This window comes from Lissotriton helveticus, chromosome 7 (assembly GCF_964261635.1).
Source record: "Lissotriton helveticus chromosome 7, aLisHel1.1, whole genome shotgun sequence".
Classification (NCBI taxonomy): domain Eukaryota; kingdom Metazoa; phylum Chordata; class Amphibia; order Caudata; family Salamandridae; genus Lissotriton; species Lissotriton helveticus.
In genome coordinates, this window is record NC_136068.1 from 1,481,744,088 (window position 1) to 1,481,752,512 (window position 8,425).

An 8,425-nucleotide genomic window follows, 5' to 3' on the forward strand; every position below is an offset into this window, starting at 1 on the left:
TGCATGCCCAGGAGAGCGGGTGCTCTTCACCCAGGGGTCCAGCAACATGTCCGCTGTGTGGCAGCCTCTGCAGCTCCTCAGTCCAGATGTGGATTGTGGTTAGGTTTCAGGGGGCATCTCTAAGAGGCCCTCTGTGGTGCATTTCTCATTAAATCCCACATTGGCATCAGTGTGGATTTAATGTGCTGAGAAGTTTAATACCAAACTTGTTAGTCTTCAGTTAACCATGTACTCTTAATGGCATCACTGCACTTACAGTGCCCAGGAATGGCCCTGGGTACTGTAGGAGCACAGGGCTCATGCACCTGTGCCCTCACCATTGGCATAGGGCACCAAGCTAGAGGGGTGACTGATGTATGCCAGGGCATTGGGTTTGTGGGCATGTCGACTCTTTGTTTAGTTCTGCTCTGGTCACCATGCCCTGGGTACCTAGGGTACCATTTACTAGGGGCTGACAGGTGGCCAGAGATGCCAATTGGTTTTCAGTTTCAACACAGTTTTAGGGAAGGGACACATGCCCTGGGTACCTGGTTGGCAGGAGCCCAGGGCACACTCCGTCAAGCACATCAGCAGTCAGAAAAAAGTGGGGGCATACCAATGCAAGAAAGATGCCACTTTCTCACAAGCCTTCACACGGTTTATGCTGCCCCCTCTTACTTCAATCACCTTTTTCTAGAATCCTTTTTTTTCAAATGGATTTATTATGTAATATGTGTATATATTTAACATGGCGAACTGTTTTAGGTACCCAAAGAATCAAAGACAAAGCAGTAACCTTTGATGTAAAATGTGAGATATATATTTGTATCTAGTGGTTGAATTGCCCAGCCAGGAAACTTAAAATCAATCCCGGCTTTCCTGCCAGACCAAATTATGTAATCCTAGGCATTTATCATATTTCACAGTGCCTCCTTTTCCTGTATCATCTTAGCATCTTGAACTTCATCAGTTTAGTATGTGTGCTCAATAAAAAACCTCCCTTGCAAACTTTTTAATAGACGTTAATATTACTTCATGTAAGAAATTGAGTTATTGGTTGAGGAGGGTGGAAACTCCACTCAGGCAGCAACCACAAACCTTGTCCGGCGAACCAAAGAATATACTAAATTTTCCTGTGCTTAAGACTCTTGTAGCTTGGCACAAAGCAGTCAGGCCTAACTTAGAGGCTATGTATCAATAGTTTATGTAACACACAGACAGTAATAAAGTGAAAATACAATACAACAGAAATCCCAAACCAATTCAGAAAATAAGAGTACATTTTAATGAATAAAATTATATCAAAACAATTAAATCCCGTCAGTAGAACCAGAGTTATTGAATTTACTATGGAAAATAGCCCCCAAATGCATAAAGTGAAAACCAGGGTTATCTGGTTGTGCCAGACTGGGACAACATCACAGGTTTAGGCTGACTGCAATGGAGTGTGGCTCGGGTACGGGACTGAGCTCAGCCCCCTGGGAGGTGTACCTGGTTGTACTTGGGGCTGAGATGTGAGGTCCTGCGTCTTGTTGAGTCATGCTGCATTGTGCTGCATCAGTTCTGATGAGTCCGCCGATCAGAAATAGTGAGGTGTTGAAATTCGAGATCCTGCGTCGAGTTGCATCTTGCTGCGCTGGTTCCGATGAGACTGCCGATCAGGAGCTGTGAGGTGCTACGATGTGAGGTCCTGCGTCAAGTTGCATCACTCTGAGTCGGTTTTGAGCAAACCCTCTGTTGGACAAGGAGTACACTCTGATGCCGGTCAAGGACCTGTGGTGCACCTCATGGCTATCACACTCACTCCATCAGAGACCAGTAGCCAGGCACAAGCAGATCCAGTTGGGTTTAGCCAGCTAGGGAGATGCAGGACAGGTCTCAGGAGCTTGCTGTGTCCTTCTAGCTCATACAGGCCAGCCGGCTAGCCCTTGGAGTCACTCTGGTGGTCCTGGGTTCAAGGGAACAGGTCCAGTCTGCCTTACTCAGGCAGTAGGATAGTAGGGTAGTCCTTCCTGCTGCAGGGCAGCAGAGAAATCTTTCTGATTCTTGCACAGGTTCAGAAGTGATCTGATGAGTGGGCTCTGGAGCTTCAATATTTATACTTGGTACCATCCTTTGAAATGGGGAGTTTTCTTAAACTATCTGCACAAAAGAAACAAAACTGGTTATGGTACGTATTCCTTGCACTCTGTATAGTTTCTAAAGATTCCAAAAGAAGGTGCTCAATCCCCGGGCGAACTGTTTCAGAAAAGCCAGCAAAGACACGAATGAGTGATAGTGATGGAAGAAGCACACTTCAAACATACATATTTACGTTCAAAATGAGTAAAAAAAGGGTAATGTAAATTCCTAAGTTCCTTCCACACTTTGGAAGAAGTAACAACATTAAAACAATTCCACACGACAAGACATCACAGATTCAAAGGTCTCGTTTTTAAAGACTTGCTTTTTATTTTCTTATTTCTTGTGAGGTAACAACCACTGCCAAAACGTTTCGTCCTGAAAACACAGGGACTTCTTCAGGGCAAGAAGGATAAGGCATCCAAAAGTGCCTTATCCCACAATAAAGAATCGCAAAGTGTCCATATGGATAATCCAGTTTGCAATTTGAATCTTATCAAAAACATTGATTTTTTGGCAACTTGATAATTCGATCAATATCTTTATGAATGTCCCCACAGAGTCAGCTGTCTACTCGAAAACCTTGTGTAATGCAGCTCAAGCGCTTCACCGGCAGAAAAGGATTCCCTAAACTACCCCTACATCTCATTCTGGAAACGTCTTCCCTTCACCTGTCAAGGATCCAAGAAGTCTGAGGTGACAAAAAGACAGTGCAGGCCTGGTGTCAGATTCCTTTTTGTCTGCAAGAGGCAAAGCCCTTTGAGATGTAAGTGGGACATGGCACAGCTCTGCTCCAGCGACCGTAGCAGGATGTCCAATCTTTTCCACATTTAGTCCCCTTTGTGTCACTGCCTGGGAGGTATGCACAAACCCCAACAGCAGATCCATTCACAGCCATGTGACCCAGGACACTCACAGAAGGAAAAAATGTGTAGCGCAAGAAAATGCAAACTATCTAAAAGTGCCATTTTCAGAATTGTGACTTACCATCCAACTTTACCATTAAAGAGGATTTTAAATTGCAATTCATTTGGGCGCAAACAATATTTTCCTATCTGCTTACCATCTTAATTTATCGCTTATTAAGTGTAATAAGGTAACCCAACGCCACATCCAGAACGCCTCCGCACGACTCATCCTGGACATTCCCCGTCACAGCCACATCTCCGGCCACCTGAGCGACCTGCACTGGCTCCCCGTCAGCAAGAGGATCACGTTCAGACTCCTCACCCACGCACACAAGGCTCTCCACGACCAAGGCCCCAAGTACCTCAACAACCGCCTGACCTTCTACACGCCCACCCGCCAGCTACGGTCGACCAGCCTCGCCCGCGCCGCCGTTCCACGCATCCGCAGAGCCACCGCCGGAGGAAGATCCTTCTCACACCTGGCAGCTAAGACATGGAACTCCCTCCCCATCCACCTTCGGCGAACCCAGGACCGCCTAACCTTCAGGAAGCTACTCAAGACCTGGATTTTCGAGCAGTAGCGGACCCCTCTCCCCCAGCGCCTTGAGACCCTTCCGGGTGAGTAGCGCGCTATACAAATGTCATGATTGATTGATTGATTGATTGAATGTTATCCTATGGGGGAGACAGGCCTTGCAGTAGTGGAAAAACAACATTGAGAGTTTTTCACTACCAGTACATGTAAAACTTAAACACACATGTCTTACTTTTCAAATACCATGCACCCTGCCAAAAGAAATGTTAGGGCCTACATTAGGAGTGGCTTATATGTATTAAAGGGAGGGTTTAGGCCTGATAAAAAAGGTGTATTTGGCCAGGTCGAAATGGCAGTTTAATACAGCACTACAGGCTGCAGTGGCAGGCCTGAGACATGTTTGAAAGTGCTACTTTAGTAGGTAGCACAATGAGTGCTTCAGGCCCACTAGTAGTATTTAATTTACAGGCCCTGAGTATATGTGCTGCCATTTACCAAGGGCTTACAAGTAGATGTAAATGTGCTATTTAGGTGTAGGCCAATTGTACGATGTTTTAGGGAGAGATCACAAGCACGTTAGCACTAGTTAGCAGTGGTAAAGGGCACAGAGTCATAAAGCCAACAGAAAGGAATTCAGCAAAACATGAGGAGTGAAGGCAAACAGTTTGGTGGACTACCACCGAGTGTCAGCTCTAATACTTCACCTGTAATAGGAGCCTAAGCTGAATATAAATATACATGACAAGTGACATGTGTCTTGGTTCACTAATGGCACCATCGTGGGCTGGCGTAGAGCACAGTAGAGTGAAATGGAGTGGCGTAGAGTGGAGTGGTGTGGAATGGCATAGAGTGGAGTGGTGTGAGGTGGTGTAGAATCAAGCAGAGTAGAATAGAGTGGAGTGGCATGGAGTAGATTGATGTAAAAAAAAAAAAATTGTAGAATTATTTAGCGTGGCTTATCACCTGTGAGGGTATTCAGGCGATGTCCATGGGCATGGTGGAGATTGAGTTATTTGACCAGAATCACGGGATGTTGAGTCGGCACCGAGACGCAAACCCGGATCCCCAGCTACCGAGTTGGCAGCACTGGCTGCTGCGCCACACCCTCTCCTTCTCACCACATCCTCTCCCTCTGGTGTAGAGTAGGGTGGGGTGAAGTAGTGTATTGTAGAGTAGAGATGAGTGTCTTAGAGTGGTGTAGTGGTGTAGCGTGGCTTGGAGTGGCAGAGAGTAGAGTGGCACTGTGTGAAGGCAAGTGGGGTAGAGTGGCACAGAGTGGCACTGTGTGAAGTGGGGTGGTGCAGAGTAGAATACATTGGAGTGGAGTGGCTTATGGTGGAGCTGAGTGGCATAGAGTGGAGTGGTGTAGAGTGGAGTGGACTGGCATAGATTGCAGTTGCAAAGAGTGCAGTGGCATAGAGTAGAGTGGTGCAGAGTAGAGTGATCTAGAATGCAGTGGAGTGGTGCAGAGTAGATTGGCATAGAATGCAGTGGTGTAGAGTGCAGTGTGTAGAGTGGAGCCAAGTAAAATGGTGTAGAGTGCCATGGCGTAGAATGCAGTGCCGTCAAGTGGAGTGGTGCAGAGTAGAGTGCACTGGCATAGAGTACAGTAGTGTAGAGCAGAGTGCCATAGAATGCAGTAGTGTAAAATGGTGCAGAGTAGAGTGGTGCAGAGTGTAGTGGTATATGGTGATGGGGTGCAGAGTAGAGTGCAGTGACATAGAGTACAGTGGCATTGAGTGCAGTGGTGTAGAGTGCAGTGTTGCTGAGTAGAGTACTGTATCATAGAATAGAGTGGTGTAGAGGAGAGTAGACTGGTGTAGAGTGCACAGGTATCGAGTGGTGCAGAGCAGAGTGATGCAGAGTGTAGTGGCAAAGAGTGCAGTGGCCTATGGTGGACTAGAATAGAGTGGTGTTGAGTGCAGTGGTGTGCAGTGGTGTAGACTACAGTGCATAGAGTGGAGTCGAGTAGAGTGGTCTAGAATGCACTGACATGGAGTGCAATGGCGTAGAGTGGAGTGGTGCAGAGTAGAGTGGCGTAGGAGGCAGTGGTTTAGAATGTAGTGCTCTAGAGTGCAGTGGCGTAGAGTGCAATATTGCAGAGTAGAGTGGTGTAGAATGCAGTGGGGTAGAGTGGTGCAGAGTAGAGTGGTGAGGAGTGCGCTGAAGTAGTGCAGTGGCATAGAGTGGTGCAGAGCAGAGTGGTGTAGAGTACAGTGGTATAGAGAGGGGTCGTGCAGAGTAGAGTAGAGTGGCGTAGAGTGCAGTGGCATAGAGTTTAGTAGTGCAGAGTAGAGTAGAGTAGAGTGTAGATGCATAGAGTAGAGTGGTGCAGAGTAGAGAGGCGTAGAGTGGTACAGAGTAGAAAAGAGTGGCATAGAGTACAGTGGCGAAGCATAGAGTAGAGTGGAGTGGGGCTAAGTATAATGACGTAGAGTTGAGTGGTGCAGAGTACAGTGCTGTGGTGTAGAATGCAGTGGTGAAGAGTGCAGTGGGGAAAAGCATAGTAGAGTGGCATAGAGTGCAGTGGCCTAGAGTGTAGTGATGTAGAGTACAGTGGCTTAGATTGAAGTGGCGCAGGAGTGCAGAGGTGTGACATAGAATGATGTGGTGCAGAGTATTTTAGAGTGCCATACAGTGCAGTTGGGATAGAGTGCAGTGGCATAGAGTTGAGTGGGAGAGAGTGCAGTGTAGTGGCATAGAGTGCAATGGCTTAGAATGCAGTGGTGCACAGTATAGTAGAGTAGAATGGTGCAAGGTGGAGTGCAGTGGCATAGAGTGCAGTGGTGTAGAGTAGAGTATAGTGTCTTAGATTGAAGTGGCATTGAATAGAGTTGTACAGGGTATATTAAAGTGACGTACAGTGCAGTTGTGTAGAGTGCAGTGGTGTAGAGTAGAGTAGTGCAGAGTAGAAAAGCGTGGCATAGAGTGCAGTGGCTTAGAGTAGAGTTGCATAGAGTGCAGTGGAGTGGCGTAGAGTGCAGTGGCTTAGAGTGTAGTGGTGCAAAGTAGAGTGGAGTGGCGTAGAGTGCAATGGCCTAGAGTCCAGTGGCATAGAGTGCTGTGGGTAGAGTAGAGTTGGGCAGAGTAGAGTACAGTGGCATAGAGTGCAGTGCCGTAGAGTGGAATGGTACAGAGTGGAGTGGAGCGGCATAGAGTGCAGTGGTGCAGAGTAGAGTGGCGTAGAGTGGAGTGACATAGTGTGCAGTGGTGCAGAGTAGAGTAAAGTGGCTTAGGTTGTAGTGGCATAGGAATACAGTGAAGTGGAGTGGCGTGGAGTGGTGCAGAGTACATTAAAGTGGCGTACACTGCAGTTGTATAGAGAGCAGTGGCGTAGAGTAGAGTGGCATAGAGTGCAGTGGAGTGGCATAGAGGGCAATGGCCTAGAGCCCAGTAGCTTAGAGTGCAGTGGCGTAGACTAGAGTGGGGCAGAGTAGAGTGCAGTGGCATAGTGTAGAGGTGCAGAGTAGAATAGACAGGCTTAGAGTGCATTGAAGTGGTGTTGAGTGCAGTGGTGCAGAGTAGAGTATAGTGGTGTAGAGTGCAGTGTCATAGAGTGGAGTGGTGCAAAGTATAGTGGCATAGAGAGTAGTGGTAGAGTAGAGTGGTGTGCACAGGCTTAGATTGCAGTGGTGCAGAGAAGAGTAGAGTGGCGTAGAGTGCAGAGACGTAGAGTGGAGTGCCGCAGAGTGGAGTGCCTTGGAGTTCAGTGTCGTATAGTGCATTGTTGCGGTTTAGAGTGCAGTGTCATAGAGTGCAGTAACCTAGAGTAATACAGTCAAAGACCTACATCAGAGCCTCAGTTCAAGTTCCCTGGAGGGCTCATTATTTGAAGAGAAGCCACTCTCATTGGTTTTGTCAATGTCCCACATGGGCACTGCACTGATGAGCATTGCATTTTAGACAAATTAGTAGAAGAACACAGTAGAAAGAATGTTTTGCTCTGGTATTGATATTTGGGGGATAAGAAATAATGTTGCATCGTTCTTTATTTGGAAGAAACCCAGAATAACAGTCACACTTTACAGTACAAGGACATGCGTATTCTGTGCCATAGTGACCGACCTATTCACTGTCATAGATGAGCTGATTTGCTTAAATTGTTAGGCAGGTGGGTTGGAGGGAAAGGAGGCAACATGGAAAGGGGGCGGGAGGGAGGTAATAGAGCTACATGCATGGGTATATGGGAGACGGACTGAAAACACAAGCACTTATATGGAAAGTTTGAACCCAAAAAGAGTAGCTCCAAAAACAGGAGCCGTGGAAGGGCACAAGTACATGGGCCATGCTCCAGGGGAGGGCCATACACAAGAAGAGGACATGACGCACGCTTGCAATAGCGAAGCAAATGAGGGACACTGTAGCTAACCAATGGTAAGCTATGAGAGGGGGCTGTAAGCCCACTGTATGTAAAGAAAATGTCTTGCAGGTGAAACCTACATGCAGCGATCCAGTATAAAGCACTAAAGTGGAATGCTTCCGCAAGTTAAAGAAATACACTTTTTGAATTTCAAAGACTTTATTATATTTATGAGTGACATTACATGATTTACATGACAAATATGCATGACAAATATGATGAAAGCTCGGCTCGTGTTTTAAGGCTGGGCTCTGGCTTGGCTCTTCTTGTTAACTTCTCCCTTTGATTTCTCTTCCATTCTTTACTTCAAGTTGTCTGTCCCCGATTCTCTTTCTTCTACATCTTTCTTAATTTCTATTCAAATGTTATCTTATTTCAGTGCGTTCTCGTTGCTTTCTTTCCTTTTTAGGGCTCGCACTGCGACGCAATCGCGAAAGCAATTGTCGCAGTGGAGTCCTATTGTAGTCAGTTTTGCTTTCAAGGACTAACGAGGTTTGGGACAACAGACTGGCACGCGCACGC

The 8,425-nt window shown here is 46.8% G+C and overlaps 1 protein-coding gene across 1 annotated transcript in view; it reads right to left on the reverse strand.

The window, feature by feature from the left end:
• Positions 1–2,116, reverse strand: part of LOC144767489 (urotensin-2 receptor-like) — a 211,020-nt gene extending 208,904 nt beyond the window's left edge. The window contains exon 1 of the transcript XR_013598232.1: positions 1,471–2,116. The gene's annotated coding sequence lies outside the window, so the exon portion shown is untranslated. The remainder of the gene's footprint in view (positions 1–1,470) is intronic.
• Positions 2,117–8,425: the final 6,309 nt, after the last annotated feature.